The sequence below is a fragment of the Cnephaeus nilssonii genome (assembly GCF_951640355.1).
Source record: "Cnephaeus nilssonii genome assembly, chromosome: 4".
Classification (NCBI taxonomy): Eukaryota; Metazoa; Chordata; class Mammalia; order Chiroptera; family Vespertilionidae; genus Cnephaeus; species Cnephaeus nilssonii.
The window spans coordinates 47,041,599-47,063,392 of NC_137075.1; the positions used below are offsets into that span (position 1 = coordinate 47,041,599).

The 21,794-nt window shown below is 38.5% G+C and overlaps 1 protein-coding gene across 4 annotated transcripts in view; it reads left to right on the plus strand.

The window, feature by feature from the left end:
* The window catches only part of GOLM2 (golgi membrane protein 2), a 103,925-nt gene that overhangs the window by 52,238 nt on the left and 29,893 nt on the right, over window positions 1-21,794 (plus strand). The gene's annotated exons all lie outside the window — the stretch shown is intronic.

Genomic DNA, 21,794 nt, shown 5'->3' on the forward strand with positions numbered 1-21,794 from the left:
ATTAGAATTAAAAGGGGTAATTAATACTACTTTTAATTAGATGCCAACAAATTCAAGCCTGATTTTCACAATATGAATTTGCCATATTGACTCATATAATGTTTGTAGCACTATAGTTTAGCTGGGAAAAACACTAAAAATATATATTTTGTGTAAATCTAGCATTAATGCCAAAACCATCTGACTATGCTGTCATGGCATATTAGAGACCTTTCTCAGGATTAGTTTTTCTCTCTCTCTCTTTCTTTCAAACAAATAAAATGTTTATATGGGTGTTAAGGGATTTGAATCCAGGAGGCACAGGCTCAAAGAAGACCTGAAACGTGCTCCTTAATTTTCTTTATATTTGATTTTCTGTAATTTGAAAATTATATGCTGTGATGTAGTTGTTTTTTAGCATTTATCCTGCTTGTTCTATCAGCTTCTTGGATCTGTGGCTTGGTGTCTGACATTAATTTGGGGAAATTCTCAGTCATTATTATTTCAACTATTTCTTTTGTTCTTTTTCTCTTGTTTATCTTTCTGTTATGTACATATTACACATATGTTATACCTTTTGTAGTCTCCTTGATACTCTGTTCTGATTTTCCCCCTCAGTCTTTGTTCTATGCTTTTTGTTGTTGTTGTTGTTGTTGTTTCTGAGGATTCTATTGATATATCCTCTATCTCAGAGTGTCTTCCCTCAGCCATGACCAGTCTACTAAGAAGCCCATCAAAGCCTTCTTCGTTTTTGTTACAGTTTTTGACCTCTAGCATTTTTTTCCCATAGGGTTTCTATCTCTCTACTTATATTGTCCATCTGTTCTAATCTACTATCTATTTACCTATTAGAGTCCCTAGCATATAATCATGGTTCATTTTAAATTCCCAGTCTGATAATTTTAACATTTTCACCATATTTTCTGATGCTTGTTCTGTCTCTTCAACTTGTGCTGTTTTTCTTTGGGTCGGAATGGTAATTTTTAAAAACATATATTTTTATTAATTTCAGAGAGAAGGGAGAGCGAGAGATAGAAACATCAATGATGAGAGAGAATCATTGATAGGCTGCCTCCTGCATGCCCCCTACTGGGGATCGAACCTGCAAACCAGGCATGTGCCCTTGACTGGAATTGAACCCGGGACCCTTCAGTTCATAGGCCGACTCTCTGTCCACTGAGCAACACTGGCTAGGGTGACTTGTAATTTTTTTCAAATAATTTTTTATTTTTTAATTACAGTTGACATACAATATTATATTAGTTTCAGGTGTACAACTTAGTGATTAGACATTTATTTAGCTTATGAAGTGATCACTCTGATAAATCTAGTACCCATCTGACACCATACATAGTTATTACAATATTATTGACTATATTTCCTATGATGTACTATATATCCTGGTGACTATTCTCTACCAATTTGTACTTCTGTTTTAATTTTAATTAGTTAGTTAATTAATTAATTTAATTATTTATTCAAATTATTACATGTATCTCCTTTTTCCCCCATTGACCTCTCCCCAGCCACCCCCACCTCCCCACACAAGCCCTCACCCCCCAATTTGTACTTCTTAATTCCTTCACCTTTTACATCCGTCCGCCCAAATTCCCTCTAATCTGGCCACCATCAAAAAGTTCTCTGTATCTATGAGTCTGTTTCTGTTCTGTTATTTGTTTATTTTGCTTTTAAATTTCACATATAAGTGAAATCATCTGGCATTTGTCTTTGTCTGTCTGACTTATTTAACTCAGCAAAACACCCTCTAGGTCCATCCATGTTGTTGCAGATGGCAAGATTTCTTTCTCTTTTTTTATGGCTAAATAATATTCCATTGTGTATATACTCCACTTCTTCTTTATCTATTCATCTATTGCTGGATACTTAGGTTGCTTTCATAGCTTGGCTATTGTAAATAATGCTACAAAGAACATATGGGTGTATATGTCTTTTAAATTTGTTTTGGATTTCTTTGGATAAATACTCAAAAGTAGAATTGCTGCCCTAGCTGGTTTTGCTCAGTGGATAGAGTGTTGGCCTTCGTACTGAAGGGTCCTGGGTTTGATTCCAGCCAAGGGCACATGCCCAGGTTGCAGGCTCGATTCCCAGTATGGGTTGTGCAGGAGGCAGCCGATCAATGATTCTCTCTCATCATTGATGTTTCTATCTCTCCCTCTTCCTTCCTGTCTGAAATCAATAAAAATATATATATTTTTTAAAAAGTGGAATTGCTGAGTCCTTCCTTGTCTCTTGTTATAGCATTTATTTTAAAGTTTACTTTGTCTAGTATAAGTATTGCTACCCTAGCTATTTTTTTTCTATTTTTTTTTCATGAAATATCTTTTTCATCCCTTTACTTTAAGTCTCTGTGTGTTTTTTGATCTGAAGTGAGTCTCTTGTAGAAAACATATGTAAGGGTCTTGTTTTGTTTTCCATTCAGCCACCATGTCTCTTCATTGAAGCATTTAAATCATTAGCATTTAAAGTAAATGTTGATAGATATGTTTTATTGCTATTCTATTCATATTTTTTTAATCTTTTGTTTTCTTCTTAAAGAAGTCCGTTTAATGTTTCTTGTAATACAGTAAACCCTCAATTTTGCAGACAAAATTTCCAGTCCGTATTGTCATATGTGAAAATTAACACTCTATTAATTTTAAAATGCTTTTAACCAAGATTTGCTTCTAATTAAATTAACAAGTTATTTTTTTGTTATTAATTCACTGTTATTTTTTAACAAATTTTAGTGAATAGACCATATGCTGGAAAAAACATTGTAGTAATTTTGCTGACATAAATAAATATCACATATCTACAACTATAGTCTACATATTTAAATCCAAGAGTCACCTCTGTAAACAATGCTCAGTAAATGATTAGAATATGATAACACCACATGGCTTGAGGTAATTGGAGTGACTTTCTGCAGCAATTTTTTTAATCCTTACCCAAGGATATTCTTTTCATTTATGTTTAGAGTGGAAGGGACGAAGGCAGGGGAGGAGGTGAGAAAGAAACATTTATGTGAGAGAGTCACATTGATTGGTTGCTTCACACACATGCTCTGACCAGGCCAGGGATTGAACCTGCAACATAGGTACTGCCTTTGACTGGAATTGAACCCATGACCCTTCGGTATGTGAGCCAGTGCTCTAACCACTGAGAAACACTGGCCAGGGCCTTTCTACAACAGTTTTTTTTTTTAATTGATTAAGGTATTACATATGTGTCCTTATTCCCCCTTTTGTCACTCCCCCCCTCATGCCCTCACCCTCTGGTGTCTGTGTCCATTGGTTATACTTATATGCAGGCATACAAGTCCTTTGGTTGATCTCTCCCCCTCACCCCCACCTTCCCCTACCTTCCCTCTGAGGTTTGAGCATCTGATCGATGCTTCTCTGTCTCTGGGTCTGTTTTTGTTCATCAGTTTATGTTGTTCATTATAATTCACAAATGAGTGAGATCATGTGATATTTATCTTTCTCTGACTGACTTATTTCACTTAGCATAATGCTCTCCAGCTCCATCCATGCTGTTGCAAATGGTAGGAGATCCTTCCTTTTTACAGCATCGTAGTATTCCATTGTGTAGATGTACCACAGTTTTCTAATCCACTCACCTGCTGATGGGCACTTAGGCTGTTTCCAAATATTAGCTATGGTGAATTGTGCTGCTATGAACATAGGGGTGCATATATCCTTTCTGATTGGTGTTTCTGATTTCTTGGGATATAGTCCTAGAAGTGGTATTACTGGGTCAAATGGCAGTTCTGTTTTTAGTTTTTTTAGGAAACTCCATACTGTTCTCCACAGTGGCTGTACCAGTCTGCATTCCCACCAGCAGTGCATGCGGGTTCCTTTTTCTCCGCATCCTCACCAGCACTTGTCATTTGTTGATTTGTTGATGATAGCCATTTGCATCTCTCGGATGATTAGTGACTTTGAGCATGTTTCCATATGGCTCTTGGCCTTCCTTATATCCTCTTTTGAAAAGTATCTATTTAGGTCCGTTGCCCATTTTTTTAAAATTTATTTTATTGATTTTTTACAGAGAGGAAGGGAGAGGGAGAGAGAGCTAGAAACATCGATGAGAGAGAAACATTGACCAGCCGCCTCCTGCACACCCCCCACTGGGGATATGCCCACAACCAAGGTACATGCCCTTGACCGGAATCGAACCTGGGACCCCTCAGTCCGCAGGCCGACGCTCAATCCACTGAGCCAAATCGGTTTCGGCCTGTTGCCCATTTTTTTATTGGGTTGTTTATCTTCCTTTTGTTAAGTTGTATGAGTTCCTTGTAAATGTTGGAGATTAAACCCTTATCCATGATAACATTGGCAAATATGTTCTCCCATGGGCTTTCTTGTTGTTTTGTTGATGGTTTCTTTTGCTCTGCAGAAGCTTTTTATTTTTATGTAGTCCCATTTGTTTATTTTCTCTTTAGTTTCCATTGCCCTAGGAGCTGTATCAGTGAAGATAATTGCTTCAGCATATGTCTGAGATTTTGCTGCCTGTGAATTCCTCTAAGATTTTAATGGTTTCCCATCTTATGTTTAAGTCATTTATCCATTTTGAGTTTATATTTGTGTATGGTGTAAGTTAGTGGTCTAATTTCAATTTTTTGCATGTATCTGTCTAATTTTCCCAACACCATTTATTGAAGAGACTGTCTTGACTCCATTATATGCTCTTGCCTCCTTTGTTAAATATTAATTGAGCATACTGGCTTGTGTCAATTCTGGGTTCTCTCTACAGCAGTTTTAAGTCATGCTGGCTGATGTTCCAATGTGTGCTAAGCCACTCCCCAGCCTTGTGCATTTGTTTACTTGAGGTGACTGGTGAATGCATACATTTACTAGACTTATTCAGAATAAATTTAAAATTGCTGTAAAACATAGAAAACTTTTCTGTGAAATTAAGCTTTTCATAACATACTTTTTTTTGTGTAATTTTAATTACACAAACTTGTCTACATAAGTAAAAACAGGTAAACTAACTTGTCAATTTTTTTAACATACTAGTACATATTTGGAAAATCTACTTTGTTACATATTGGATTTTTGCCTTTAACTGACACCCCCTCTTCCGAATTAATCTGTTATATCAAAGTTTTACTTGTTTTTTAGATGAGGACTGAGGCTTCAAGAAATTAGGCACTAACCAAAAGTCATACAGTTAATAAATTACAGAACCATGATTTGAGCACTGATCCATCTAAAATTAAAAAGCCATGCTTTTTATTTTTTTATTCTCTTGGCTATGCAACAGAACCACCTTTGGAGCTTTTAATAAATACAGATACCATGGTATCTGTATGAACCCCATATTCAGTGTATGTCTGGAGTAGTATCTGTAATACTGAAGTGCTGCCAGAATTGAGGATTATTGCTTATTAGTACCATATTCCTTTTCCTATAGTTATAGGCACTGGATTGTGAAGCCCTGTAAGGCAGGAAACTGGAAGTGTGAAATTTTTAATTCTGTAGCCCTGTCATTGGAATAAGAAAACGAGAGTATAAGGCAAGGATGGTTATTTTTTGACTCTCAGAGTAGAAGCTGCAACTGAAGGCTAATACAGATATAGAGCATTAACACTGGTTCATACTAAGTAGACTCAATAAAATGAGTATAAAAGGAAAGTACCTCAACATAACAAAGACCATATATGACAAACCCTCAACTAGCATAATACTCAATGGTAAAAAAAACTGAAAGCTTTTTCTCTAAGATCATGAACAAGAAAAAGATGTACACTCTTTCTAATGTTATTCAACATAGTACTGTAAATCCTAGCCAGAGCAATCAGGCAAGAAAAAGAAATAAAAAGGCATTCAAATTGGGAATGAATAAGTAAAACTCACTTTTTGTAGATGACATGATTCTATACTCAGAAAATCCTAAATACTCCACCAAAAGACTATCAGAAACAATACACAAATACAGTAAAGATGCAGGATACAAAATCAATATATTCAAATGATTTATGTCCCTATATACTAATAATGAAATATGAAAAAGAGATATTAAGGAAATAATCCCATTTACAATTGTAAGAGAAAAGGGTAAAATACCTAGGAGTAAACAAAGAAAGTGAAGGACCTGTATCTTGACAACTATAAGACATTGTTGAAAGAAATAGAAGAAGACACAAAGGAAGATTAACTATAAAAATGTCCATGTTACTTAAAGCAATATACAGATTTAATGCAAATTCCCATCAAAATCCCTATGGCATTTTTCACAGAAATAAAACAAAAAAACCTTCAAATTTGTATGGAACCACAACATACTCCAAATAGCTAAAAGTAATCCTCTGAAAATAAGAACAAAGCTGGAGATATCACACTCTCCGATTTGAAACTACAAAGGTACAATAATAAAAACAATATGGCAGAAAAACAGACACACAGACTGATGGAACAGAATTGAAAGCCCAAAATAAAGCCATGTCTCCTATATAATAAAAGCCTAATATGCTAAGTGTTTGGTCGTCCAGTGATTGGTCGACTGTTCAACCAATCAAAGCATAATATGCTAATGATATGCTAAGGCCACTCAACTGCTGGGTATGACGTGCACTGACACCAGGGGTTAGACAGTTGACCGGTCCACCAGTCACTGTGATGTGCACTGACCACTAGGGGGTAGATGCTCCGACAAGTAGGTTAGCTTGCTGCTGGGGTCCGGTCAATTGGGACTGAGTGAGATGGGCCGGACACGTCCTAGAGCCCTCCTGCGATCCCTCCCCAGCTGGCCAACCTCCCGCGTCCCTCCCCAGCCGGCCAGCCAGCCCCAATTGGGATTAGGCAAGATGGGGCCAGACATGCCCTGAAGCCCTCCCATGGTCTCTCTGCAGCCCGATAGTGCACCGGTAGGATCCCTCGGCCTGGCCTGTGCCCTCTCACAATCTGGGACCCCTCAGGGGATGTCGGAGAGCCAGTTTCAGCCTGATCCCACAGGCCACTTTCCTCAGGAGGGTGTCAGACACAGGGCTCACAGCTGGCGAGTGCTGCTGTGGCAACGTGAGCCTATCCCAATTGGGACTGATGGGGTGCGAGCCTGTGGCAGGCACAGTAGGACCAGGATAAGTCGTGGGAGCGACAGGTAGGAGCTGCAGGCAATGTTGAACTGTGGGTTTCAGCCTGATCCCCACAGGCCACCCAGAGGGGCCCAACCCATGCTCGAATTTGTGCACCAGGCTTCTAGTATATATGGAAATAATTTTCAACAAAGGAGGCAAAAACACACAATGAAGAAAGGAAAGTCTCTTTAATAAAATATGTCAGGAAAACTGGAAAGCCTCATACAAAAGAATAAAACTAGGCTGCTATCTAACATCATATGCAAAAATTAAATCAAAATGAATTAAAGACTTGAATATATGACCTGAATATATAAAATACATAGAAGAAAGCATGGCATTAAACATATGGACTTTGATCTCAGAGGGTTTTTGAGAACTTGAGCCCAAAGGCAAGGGAAGTAAAAGCAAAACTAAATGAATGAGACTACATCAATCTGAAAAGCTTCTGCACAGCAAAAGAACCCATCAATAAACCAAAAAAGCAACCACCCAAATGGGAGAAGGCTAATATCCAAAAAATATAAAGAATTCATACAACTCAACAATAATAAAAACAATCTGATAAAATATTGGACAGACGACTTGAAAAGACCGTTTTTCTAGGAAGACAGACAGATGGCAAACAGATATATAAAAAGATGTCTGATATCACTAGTTATAAGGGAAATGCAAATCAAAACCACAAAGAAATACCACCTCGCACCTGTTAGAATGGCTATTATCAATAAGACAAGAAATAACAAGTGTTGGAGAGGATGTGGAGAAACCCTTGCACACTGCTGGTGAGAATGTAAATAGGTGCAGCCACTGTGGAAAACCGTATGAGGATTCCTCAAAAAATTAAGACTAGAGCTAATATATGGCCCAGCAATCGCTCTTCTGGGTGTCTACCCCATATTTTGAAAACACTTATTTGTCAAAATATATGTAGCTCTATATTCATTTAAGCATTATTCACAATAGCTAAGACACAGAAGTAACCTAAGTGTCCTTTAAAAAAATGACTGGATAGCCCTAAGCTAGTAGTTTAGTTGGTTAAAGCATTGTCCTAATATGCCAAGGTACGTTTATATAATGGAATGCTACTCAGCAATAAAAAAGATAAACTATTGCCATTTGTGACAACATGGGTGGATCTTTTTTTGGTTTCTTTGTTAATCCTCACTGGAGGATATTTTTCCCCCATGGATTTTAGAGAGAATATAAGGGAAGAGGAGAGAGGAGAGAGAGAAACATTGATGTGAGAGAGCCACATCAATTGGTTAACTCCTGCACATGCCCCCAAACTGGGGCATTAAACCTGCAACCCAGATATGTGCCCTTGACCAGAATTGAACCCAGGACTCTTCGGTTCCCAGGCCAATGCTCTAATCATTTAGCAACACTGGCCAGGGCTACATGGATGGATCTTGAGAGTATTATGTTAAGTAAAATAAGTCAGATGGAAAAATATAAGAACCATATGATTTCACTTATGTGGGATATAAAATATAAAGCAACAAATGAGCAAACAAAATAAACATAAAAAAATTAATATAGACAGGAAGATGGCTGCTGATGGAAAGGCAGGTTGCAAGATAATGTGTGAGAGAACGAAAGGAGAGAGTGTGGCTGTGTGGGGAGTGTCTATTTGTGAGTGAGGCACAGCTATATTCCAATGAACTATTGGGGACTGCCTGACCAGGCAGCCCCTACTGCTGCTGAAATCTCTACCGGAGCAGCCGGCTCTACCCAGAGACCACGCCATCTTGAAGGGGAGAGTGGCTATGATCAGAAGCCTAGCCTTACTTTCAACCGGGAAGAACTCAGATACCTCCCAGGACCCTCCAACCACAACACCCAGGGACCAGCTGCGAACCCACAAACACCAGGTCTCAAAGCAGCAGGAATATGTGGACATAGACAAGCCCTTCACCTTCTCACAGAAAGGTTAATATCGCCTAGAGAAAGGTGAGGTCTGCGATCCAGGCTGGAGGGAGAAATGCGCAGTGGGATCTAGAGTTTCAAAGGAATTCTGCACCCCACAAAATCCACGGCCGTTGGGGTCAGCATAGCCTGCAAATGTGGAAGGGGGTCCACAGGGCTGCTGGCAGAAGGGAACTCTAGAAATCAACCCATAGCTGGGCTGGGCACAGAAAGGCAGCCGGAAGTTCTATCTGTATACCAGCTGTGCAGTGCCAAGGGAAAAATACGTGCACAGAGACGCGCGCAGTGCTGGGGGAAAATGTCGTGAGTGCATGTGCTTATTCCGGCTTTTTTGCTCTTTAAATCTTTGCTTTTGATTACTAAGCCCAGTACATAGGATCTCCCAATTAAAAACACTCTTAGAGACTGAAGGGGAAAGTTGTTTTTGTGGAACCTGGGGATCAGAGCGGGGAGAAACGATCAGAAAACCAACTCTGGGGCATCCCCCCAGCCCAGTATTAAGTGCGGCAAGGGAAACAAAAACTAAATGCTGGGTAGAGAGGATGTCATTTATAGCCCTAGATGTCAGTACAGAAACATTGCCACCCAGGGGTTGAATCACATTGACTCTTGTGAGAAACAAAGGCTGAGAAACAAAGAAATACTGTCTGCTTGAAAACAGGATTGTGGCTTACGACACAGAGGAGCAGTGGAACGCAGGGAACTTCAATACTGTCCTGACTACCTGACAGAAAACAGGCGTGCCAAACAGAACAGTAGAGGAAGTGAATGACCTTCACTACTGCACATTCTTATTTTTTATCGTTTACCTAAGAAACTAAATTTTTTTCTCACTTGATTTAACCATTTTAATTATTATATTTATATTTTAATTAGTATTATTATTACTATTATTTTACTTTTTAAAGTTTCATTTTATTTTATTTCACTTTATTTTGTTTTATTTTGTGATTAGTGTCGTACATTCTATTTTTATTTTTTCTTTAGCATCATTTTACTCTATCTCAACTTTACCTTTATACCAACTCTCTCTTCCTCACTTTTCCCCTTTTGTTGTCCTGTTTCTCTTACGCTATTACTGCTTTAGATTTTCCCTATTCTTTCTTTTTATCCCCTGTTAAAAATTTATCCTACTTATATATCTAATTTCTGCTCCTCTGCTCAAAGTTTATACACACTTCTCTCTGCTCTTTCTTCACTATCCACTTTTTTCTCTTCCCTTTTTTTTCTTTTTTTGTTGTTTTATGTTTTTTGCTTTATTTTGTTTTGCCCTTCTTTTTCTCTGTCCTATTGTTGTTGTTTGTTTGATTGTTGTTTAGTTTGTTTTTTGTTTGTGTGTTTGTTTCTCTTTTTTTTGCTTCTGTTTTTCCTCTCCTCACATGTTATTAGTTATTGTTTATAGTTTTCATTAATCTCTGAGTGTTTGTTGTTTGCCTTTTTTTGAGTTAGTTGTTCTTCTGTTGGCGTTTTCTCCCCATATAAATAGTTTTTTTTCCTTTATTTTTTATTCTCTTTCTTTTCTATCTTACTCTTTTTCCTTTTCTCAATATCATTTTTTAACACTTTTTTTTTTATCCCCTAATTCTCTTTTCTCTGGTGGTCACGTTATTGGGGGTTATTAGTATCATCAATACATTTGTGTTCAGTGCCTTGTGCGTTGTGCCTTGTTGTGTTGTATTTTGTGCCTTTAAGTCAATGCAGGAGAGAGAGAGAACTACATAACCAGACACCCGGACAGGAGCGATCATGGGGAGACAAAGAGCCCACATAGGAAAGAAAAGGTGGCATCACCGGAAAAGAAAGTAAATGAAATGGAGGCAAGAAATATGTCAGAGAAAGAATTCAGTGAAATGGTCATAAGGTCGCTGGAAAGGTTGGAAGACAAATTCAACAACATCTGTAAGAACCAAGAGGAAATGAAGAAGAACCAAGAAGAAATGAAAAATGGCATCAGTGCAATGAAGAACTCTATAAAAAGCATCAACATTAGACTAGAAGAAGCAGAGGACCGCATCAGTGAGCTAGAAGACAAGGTAGGAAAAAATACCCAAGCAGAGCAGCTTCTAGAAAAAAAAAAAACAACTTTAAAAACAGGAGGAGATCCTAAGGGAACTTGGGGACAACACGAAACAAAATAACATTTGCACAATAGGAGTGCCAGAAGGAGAAGAAACTGAGAAAGGAATAGAAAACCTGTTGGAAGAAATAATGACAGAAAACTTCCCTGATATAGGGAAGAAAAAAACTTACACAAGTCCAAGAAGCTCACAGAGTCCCAAACAAAATGATCCCCAAAAGACCGACACCAAGGCATATTATAATTAAATTGGCAAACACCAACGACAAAGTAAGAATCTTAAAAGCGGCCAGAGAGAGACAGAAAGTTACCTACAAAGGATCCCCCATCAGACTAGCGACTGATTTCTCAACAGAAATACATTAGGCCAGAAGGGAATGGAATTAAATATACAAAGTCATGCTAAGGAAGGGTCTGAATCCAGGAATACTGTACCCAGCAAGGCTATCAATCAAAATGGAGGGTGAAATCAGGAACTTCACAGATAAAAAAGGACTAAGGGGGTCTATTGCCACCAAACCAACAATGGAAGAAATGCTAAAGGGTCTGCTGTAAAAAGAAGAAATATGAAGGGAAGAAGGAACACAGGCATAAAGAATAAAAATGGGACAAACAAGTACCTATCAATAATAACTTTAAATGTAAATGAATTAAATACCCCAATCAAAAGACATAGGGTAGCTTGAGTGGATAAGAAAACATGACCCATATATCTTCTGTCTACAGGAAACACACCTCAGAAAAAAAGACTCACACAGACTGATGGTGAAGGGATGGAAAAAGGTTTTTCAGGCTAATGGAAATGAAAAAAAAAAAAAAAGCTGGGGTAGCAATACTTATATCTGACAAATTAGACCTCAAAGTGAGGCCATAACAAGAGATAAGGAAGGCCACTTCATAATACTAAAGGGAGCAATTCAACAAGAAGATATAAGTCTGATAAACATATATGCACCCAATAAAGGAGATAAGGGTTTAATCTCCAACATATACAGGGAACTCATACAACTTAACAAAAGGAAGATAAACAACCAAATCAAAAAATGGGCAAAGGACCTAAATAGACACTCTTTGAAAGAGGACATTCAGAAAGCCAAGAGACATACGAAAACATGCTCAAAATAACTAATCATCCGAGAGATGCAAATCAAAACAACAATGAGGTACCATCTCACACCTGTCAGAATGGCTGTCATCAACAAATCAACAAATGCCAAGTGCTGGAGAGGATGCGGAGAAAAAGGAACCCTCATGCACTGCTGGTGGGAATGCAGACTGGTGCAGCCACTGTGGAAAACAGTATGGAGTCTCCTCAAATTAAAAAGGGAACTGCCATTTGACCCAGTAATACCACTTCTAGGAATATATCCCAAGAAAACAGAAACACCAATGAGAAAGGATATATGCACCCCTATGTTCATAGCAGCACAATTCACCATAGCTAATATTTGGAAACGGCCTAAGTGCTCATCAGCAGGTGAATGGATTAGAAAACTATGCTACATCTACACAATGGAATACTATGCTGCTGTAAAAAAGAAGGATCTCCTACCATTTGCAACAGCATGGATGGAACTGGAGGGCATTATGCTAAGTGAAACAAACCAGTCAATGAAAGAAAAATACCTCATGATCTCACTCATTTATGGATAATAAAGAACATTATAAACTGATGAACAAAAATAGATACAGAGGCAGAGAAGCACCAAACAGACTGTCAAACTACAGCGGGAACGCTGGGCGGGTTGCGGTAGGGGGTGAGGTAATAGATCAACTGAAGGATTTATATGATGCATATAAACATAACCAATGGACGCAAGACACTGGGGGTGCGGTAAGGGCATGTGCCATAAGGTAGGGGAGGCAGGGGGAAGGTCAGTGGGGGAAAACGGGAGATGCATGTACTACTATTTGTAATACTTTAAACAATAAAATAAAAAATTTAAAAAAACTTAAATAGACAACAGAATCGTGGTTACTAGAAGGAAAAGGGGTGGGGGGAGGTTGAAGAGAGTAAAAGGGGTCAAATACATGTGACAAAAGGAGACTAGCCTTTGGTGGTGAGCACACAATAGAGTAGATAGATTTTGTATTATAAAGTTATACACCTGAAGTTTATATAATTTTATTAGCCAGTGCTATCCCAATAAATTTAATTTAAATTTTTAAAAATAATACAGAGGAAAACAAAAGAAATCTGATAACATTGCATCTACACTGGAATCTTAATTTTGTTTAAGGTATATAGTATAATATACAGAAAAGAAAAAAAATACCAAAGAGATAGTCTCAAAATAGTAACAATGGTTATCTTTAAGTGATAAAATGACAATTAATTTTAAATTTCTTTGTGCTTTTCTATTTTTCTAAACTTTCTATAGGAACATGTATTACTCATTTCAAACTTATAAGAGTTCCATATTACTACTCTGTTTCTACTATATCAGATCTAAATTCCTCTGGATGCTTCATAAAAACTTTTTAAAAAATACTTTATTGTTGAAAACATTACACATGTCTCCTTTGCCCCCCATTAATATAAAGACTTTTTAAATCCAGCCTTTCTCTACCTATCTAAGTCATAATTTTGCCTCTAAATAGTCACCTTGTTCTTGAGCAGGAGACATTATCATATAAACTAAGGACATATATGATCACTTATTGCTTAGTAGACGAGGTGCCCTCTCTTGTTTTCTGGTTTATATAGTGCTGAAGCCAACTATGGTCCAACAGTTTTCAACAAATTTGTAGATTGTGACTGACTTCTCTTTCCAAGTATATCTCCCAGATGCTTAGTGTCCTCACAGTCTGTTAGAAAATCAAAATTGTATTGTTAAATCTGACATAGTATTGTTCTTTTAAGATGTTAGGTGAGCCTGGCTGGCTTAGCTCAGTGTTTGAGCATCGGCTTATGAGCCAAGAGGTCACAGTTCGATTCCCATAGGGGCCCCGCCTGGGTTGCAAGCTCAATCCCCAGTGTGGGGAATGCAGAGGCAGATGATCAATTATTCTTTCTCATTATTGATGTTTCTATCTCTCTCTCACTCTCCCTTCCTCTCACAAATCAATAAAAAAAAATTTTAAAAGAAGATGTTAGGTGATAGTAGTTATTTAGCTGTCTTATGTGCCTAAGTGGGTGTTGGGCATTGTAACTGGCAGTAGGAACATGGTAAGGGGCACACAATAAAATATGGAAACCCTCAGCTCTCTATAAATTTGAATAGGTTGCTTGCTTAGAGTGAATTTTAAACTTTTTGGGTTCTTAAGTTTAGAGATCTATGTAATAATAAACAAAACTGAGTGATTGAAATAAACTTGAAAAATAACCCAGGTTGATGATTGCAAGATGTGGCTGAGAGGATGGCAGTGAGGGAGAGAGTGTGAGTGAGTAAGGGAGCAAAAGGGGATTGTGTGGACGTGTGGTGTGTGTGTGTGTGTGAGTGAGGGACAGCTAGATCTTGCAGGACATTTGGGGGCTGGCAGACTGGGCTCTCATTGCTGGGCAGCCTCTGCTATTGCTGTAATCTCTCCCAGAGCACCGGCTCTGCTGCAGAGGCCGTGCCATCTTGAAAAGGAGAGATGCTATGACTGCTACCCAGCCTCACCTATACCCAGGGTGCTCTCAGACACCACCTGGGATCCTATAACCACTCTGGCCAGAGACCTGCTGCCTCGGCTGCTGACCCATAGACACTGGAACTCCAGCCTCCCCAGCAGAGGGCTCATGTGAGTTCTGTAGGGCGCTCCCTTTAGCCCTGGGCACCATGACCGCACATGCGAACAGCTCCGTGATTGTGCACACACAAACAGCCAATCCTTACACAGCAGCCCCAGGCACCGTGACTGCTCCAGCAGCAGCGTGAGCAGCCACCCCATGACTGTGTGAGGAGCAGCCACCACCTGTGAATGCCCGAGGAGCAGCTGCCCGAGGAGCAGCCACCACCCGCAATCCCCCGAGGAGCAGCTGCTGCCCGCAACCATGCAAGGAGCAGCCACCCCACGACCTCCTGAAGAGCAGCTGCCACCCACAACCACACAACCTGCCACCAAGCTCACTGCTGCAGCCATAGATCCCGCACGACTTGACACCTAGATCATTTGGTGAGAGCAAAAATGGGGAGACAGAAGAACCACCCCCAAAAGAAAGAAATAGGAATTGGCAGAAAGGGAACTAAATGAAAAGTTGGTATGCAATATGTCAGAAAAAGAATTAAGAATAAGGGTCATACAGTTCATAAACCAGATGGATGAGAAAATCAACAACCTATGTAAGAATCAGGAAGAAATAAAGAGTGATATAGCTACAATATAAAAAAAACCCACTATGGAAGTAGAGTAGGAGAAGCAGAGGACCAAATTAGCGAATTAGAAGACAGGGAAGCAAAACACCCAATCTGAACTGCAATTAGAGAAAAAAATCAAAAGACAGTAGGAGACCCTGAGGGAGCTTTGGGACAACACAAAACAAAGCAACATACATATAATAAGGGTACCAGAATGACAAGAAGAGCCAGGGTTAGAAAACCTATTTGAAGAAATAATGTCAGAAAACTTCCCTGGTTTGGGGAAGAAAAGATCACACAAGCACAGAGAGTCCCAAAAAGATGAACCCAAAAAGATCCACACCAAGATATGTTGTAATTACAATGGCAAATGTTAACAACAAAGAATCTTAAAGGCTGCAAGAGAGAGAGAGAAAGTTACCTAAAACCGATCTCCCTTTAGATTATCAAATGATTTCTCAACAAAATCACATCAGGACAGAAAGAAATGGAATGAAGTATACAAAGTAATGCAAAGCAAGGGACTGAATCCAAGAATACTCTATCCAGCAATTCTATCATTCAAAATTGAAGAAGGGGAACTCAGGAGCTTCACATACAAAAAAAAAAAAAAAGGCTAAGGGAGTTTATCACTACCAAGCCAGCAATGCAAGAAATGCTAAAGGTACTGTTCTAAAAAGAAGGAAACAAAAGGTGGTGGGGGGGGGGGGGGGAGACACAGGCACAGAAAATAAAAATGGCTACAAATACCTATCAATAATAACTTTAAATGTAAATGGCTTAAATGCTCCAATCAAAAGACATCAAGTGGCTGAATGAATAAGAAAACATGATCCATATATATGCTGTCTAAAAGAGACCCATCTCAGAACAAGAGACTCACAAAGACTGAAAGTGAAGGGATGGAAAAATATCTTTCAGGCAAGTGTAAATGAAAAAAAAAAAAAAAAAACCTGAGGTAGCAATACTTATATCTGACAAAATAGACCTCAGGGTGAAGGCCGTAACAAGAGGAAGGCCACTTCATAATACTAAAGGGATCAATACAACAAGAGGATGTAACTCTGGTAAACATATACACACCCAATGCAGGAGCACATAAATACATTAAAAAAAACTTCTGTAAGATATCAAGGGAGAGATCAACAGCAATATGATCATAGTAGGAGACTTTACTACCCACTGACATCACTGGATAAATCCCCTAGACAAAAATTTAGCAAAGAAACATCAATCCTAAATGACTCATTCAATCAGATGGACTTATTGACATCTTCAGAACGTTCACCACAAAGCCTCAGAATATACATTCTTCTCAAGTGCACATGGACATTTTCAAAGATAGACCACATATTGGGTCACAGGCAAAGTCTCTCCAAATTCAAGAATATTGAAATCATATCAAGCATCTTCTCAGACCACAATGGCATAGTATTAAAAATCAACTACAATAAAAACAATCAAAAAAATCAAACACTTGGATACTGAATGGTATGCTATTAAACAATGATTGGATTACCAAAGAGAACAAAGAAGAAATTAAAAACATCCTGGAAACAAATGGCAATGAAAACACAACAATCCAAAACCTATGGGACACAGTAAAAGCAGTCCTGAGAGGGAAGTTCATAGCATTACAGGCCTACCTCAAAAACAAAACAAAACAAAACAAAAAAAACAAGAAAAGCTGGTAATAAATTATCTAACTCTACAACTTAAAGAATTAGAAAGAAGTAACAAGGAAAGCCCAGAATGAGCAGAAGGAAGGAGATAATGAAGATCAGAACAGAAATTAATGAAATAGAGACCCCCCCAAAAAATATACAAAAGATCAATGAAACCAACAACTTGTTCTTTGAAAGGATAAACAAGATTGATGAACCTCTAGCCAGGCTCACCAAGAAGCAAAGAGAGAAGACCCAAATAAACAAAATCAGAAATGAAAGAGGCAAAATAACAGATCTCACAGAAATACAAAACATTGTAAAAAAAAAAACAAAAAAAAAAAACTATGAACAGCTCTACTCCAACAAACTAAACAACCTAGAGGAAATGGACATATTCCTTGAAAAATACGACCTTCCAAAACTCAAGAAGAATAAAAAATCTCAACAGGCTGATAACTAAGGAGGAAATTAAAGCTGTCATCACAAAGCTTCCAGTAAACAAAAGCCTAGGGCCCAATGGCTTCACAGTAGATTTTTATCAAACAGTCAAAGAAGAACTAAAACCTATCCTTCTCAGACTATTCCAAAAAATTCAAAAGGAAGGAACACTTCCAAGCTGTTTCTATGAAGCCAGCATTACCCTAACCAAAAAAAAAAAAAAAAACAGATAAAGACACTAAAATGAAGATAATTATCTCTGATGAACATAGAGGCTAAAAATCCTCAACAAAATTCTAGCAGATCAGATCCAGCATTACATTAGAAAGATCATACACCATGACCAAGTGGGATTTATTTCAGGGATGCAAGGGTGGTACAATATCTGCAAATCAATAAACATGATACATAACATAAACAAATTGAGAGACAAAAATCACATAATCATATCAATTGATGCAGAAAAGGCATTTGACAAAATCCAACACCCTTTCTTGATAAAAACTCTCAACAAGGTGGGAATAGAAGGATCATACCTCAACATAATAAAAACCTTATATGACAAACCTACAGCTACCATCATACTCAATGGGTAAAACCTAAAACCATTTCCCCTAAGAACAGGAACAAGATAGGGATGCCCACTTTCACCACTCCTGTTTGACATAGTACTGTCAGTGCTAGCCACAACGATCAGACAAGATGAAATAAAAGGCATCCAAATTGGGGGGAAAAAAGAGTTAAATTGTCATTATTCACCAATGACATGATATTGTACATAGAAAACCCTAAAGACTTCATCAAAAAACTACTAGACCAAATAGATGAACTTGGTAATGTAGCAGGATACAAAATTAACACCCAGAAATCTATGGCTTTTTTATACACCAATAATGAACTCACAGAAAGAGAAACTAAAAAAACAATCCCATTTACCATTGCAACAAAAAAATTAAGATACCTAGGAATAAATTTAACCAAGGAGGTAAAGGACCTGTACTCAGAAAATTACAGGACACTGAGAAAAGAGATAGAGGAAGACATAAACAAATGGAAGAATATACCATGTTCATGGATTGGTAGAATCAATATCATTAAAATGTCCATGTTACCCAAAGTGATCTATAGATTCAATGCAATCCCCATTAAAATACCAACAGCATACTTCAAAGGCCTAGAACAAACTCTAAAAATTCATCTGGGGGGGAAAAAAAAGACCCCGAATAGCTGCAGCAATTTTGAGAAAGAAGAACAAAGTTGGAGGGATCACAATATTCTGGCTATACTACAAAGCCACTGTTCTCAAAACTGCCTGATACTGGCACAAGAACAGACATATAGACCAATGGAACAGAACAGAGAACCCAGAGATCAACCCAAGCCATTATGCTCAATTAATATTTGACAAAGGAACAAGAGCATACAATGGAGACAAGACAGTCTCTTCAATAAATGGTGTTGGGAAAATTGGACAGATACATGCAAAAAAAAATGAAACTAGACCATCAACTTACACCATACACAAAAATAAATTCAAAATGGATAAAGGACTTAAACATAAGATGGGAAATCATAAAAATCTTAAAAGAAACCATAGGCAGCAAAATAGCAGACATTTGTTATAGCAATATCTTTACCAATACAGTCCTAGGGCAGTGGAAACTAAGGAGAAAATAAACAAATGGGACTACATCAAATAAGCTTCTGCACAGCAAAAGAAACCATCAACAAAACAACAAGAAAGCCCACTGCATGGGAGAACATATTTGCCCACGTTATTTTCGATAAGGATTTAATCTCCAACATTTACAGGGAACTCATACAACTGGAAGATAAATAATCCAATTAAAAAAATGGGCAAAGGATCTAAATAGATACTTTCCAAAGAAGACATACAGAAGGCCACGAGACATATGAAAACATGCTCAAAGTCACTAATCATCGAGAGATGCAAATCAAAACAACAATGAGGTACCATCTCACACCTGTCAGAATGGCTATCATCAACAAATCAATAAATGACAAGTGCTGGAGAGGATGTGGAGAAAAAGGAACTCTCTTGCAATGTTGGTGGGAATGCAGACTGGTGCACCCACTGTGGAAAACAGTATGGCGTTTCCTCAAAAAATTAAAAATGGAACTTCCATTTGAGCCAGTATGAATTTTTGGAGAGTTTGTTCTAGGTCTTTGAAGTATGCCGTTGGTATTTTAATGGGGATTGCATTGAATCTATAGATCGCTTTGGGTAACATGGACATTTTAATGATGTTGATTCTACCAATCCATGAACACGGTATATTTCACTTCTAGGAATATATCCCAAGAAATCAGAAACACCAATGAGAAAGGATATATGCACCCCTATGTTCATAGCAGCACAATTTGCAATAGCTAAGATTTGGAAACAGCCTAAGTGCCCATCAGCAGATGAATAGAGTACAAAACTGTGGTACATCTACACAATGGAATACTACTCTGCTGTAAAAAAGAAGGAATTCTTAGCATTTGCAACAGCATGGATAGAACTGGAGTGCATTATGCTAAGCGAAATAAGTCAGTCAGAGAAAGAGAAATATCACATGATCCCACTTATTTGTGGAATATAATGAACAACAATCTGATGAACAAAAATAGAACCAGAGTCACAGAAGCATCGAACAGACTGTCCAACATTTGAGGGAAGGCGGGGGGTGGGGGATGAGGGGGTAAGAGATCAATCAAAGGACTTGTATGCATGCATATGAGCATAACCAATGGACACAGACAGGGGGTGGGAGGAGGGCATGTGCTAGGGGGTGGGAGCCGCCGAGGAGAGGTCAATGGGGGGAAAGGGAGACTTATGTAATACTTTAAACAATAAAGAACTTAAATTAAAAAATAAAAATAACCCAGGTTGTTCAGTTAGTGTGGCTCAGTGGTTGAGCATAGACTCAGAAACCAAAAGGTCATCAATTCAATTCCTGGTCAGGGCATGATCCCCAGTAGGGGGCGTATAAGAGGCAGCCAATGGATGATGCTTCTCTTTTATTGATGTTTCTATCATTTTATCTCTCTCCCTTCCTCTCTCTTTAAAAATCAATAAAGTCCTAGCCATTTTGGCTCAGTGAATAGAGCATCGGCCTGTGGACCATTGAGCCAAACCGGGTTTGATTCTGGTCAAGGGCACATACCTTGGTTGCAGGCTCTTCATTGGCCCGGGCCCTGATCGGGGCTCGTGAAGGAGGCAACCAATCGATGTGTTTCTCTCACATCGATGTGTTTCTCTGCCTTTCCCTTTCTTCTACTCTCCCTAAAAATCAATGGAAAAATATCCTCAGGTGAGGATTAACAAAACAAACAAAATCAATGAAAAATATTTAAAAAACAAACAAACCCATGTATGGGTTAGGATGGACTAGGCTGTGGTGTATTAATTTACAATCCCCTAATTGCTGTAACTTAGAACTATAAAGGTTTACTTATTGTTCATATAACATTTGCTGCAGGTTAGATGACTGTCTTTGCAGTTCTCCTTCAAGCATTGTCCCCTTTCATTATTTCAAGCCACCATCTTTATATGTAGCCTGCAGAGTTGTAGCACAAAGGAAGACATATTGAGGATGATTTGCACAGATTTAATACCATACTTGGAAGTATCACCCACATTCTCATGGTCAGAACCCAGTCCTATGGCCCATCACCATACGGAAGGCTGGTCTTCCTCTGTTTCCAGGAAAAATACAATGAAATATGATCACATAGCATTGTCTCTGCCACACCAAAGACTTAGAAGAATAAAATGTGCCACTAACCATATCCTATAGATGGACTTTTCTATTTTTTTTCTTCTTTATCTGTTTTTCTTCTCTATAGTTTTTTTGCTCTCTTCTTTTGTATCATGTTACACTGCACAAGCATATAGTGTAATTAGTGGTAGTGAATGAAAGGTATCTCTTTCCCTGTTGCCTTCATTTCTTAAGGGAGAATAAAGTCCCTACTATAAGTATGTACATCTTTGTTAGTAAGCCCTTGGTACAACTTAAAATTTCCCTCTTCAAAAAATAAATCTCAACTTGTTATATTATTCATATTTAGTTTTTATTTAAATACTAGAGGTCCAGTGCATGATTTAATCATGCACCTGGTGCACCAGCAGGCTGGCTGTCCGCTGGTGCACCAGGCCTTCCGAAAGCCTCCGGCGCGGTGGAGGCTTTCGAAAGGCCTTGTGCCGGAGCAGACAGCCGGCCAGCTCCCCCGCTTTGGCTTTTGATCGTGGGGGAGCTGGCCGGCTGTCCGCCGGTGCACCAGGCCTTCCGAAAGCCTCTGGCGCGGCGGAGGCTTTCGAAAGGCCTTGTGCCGGA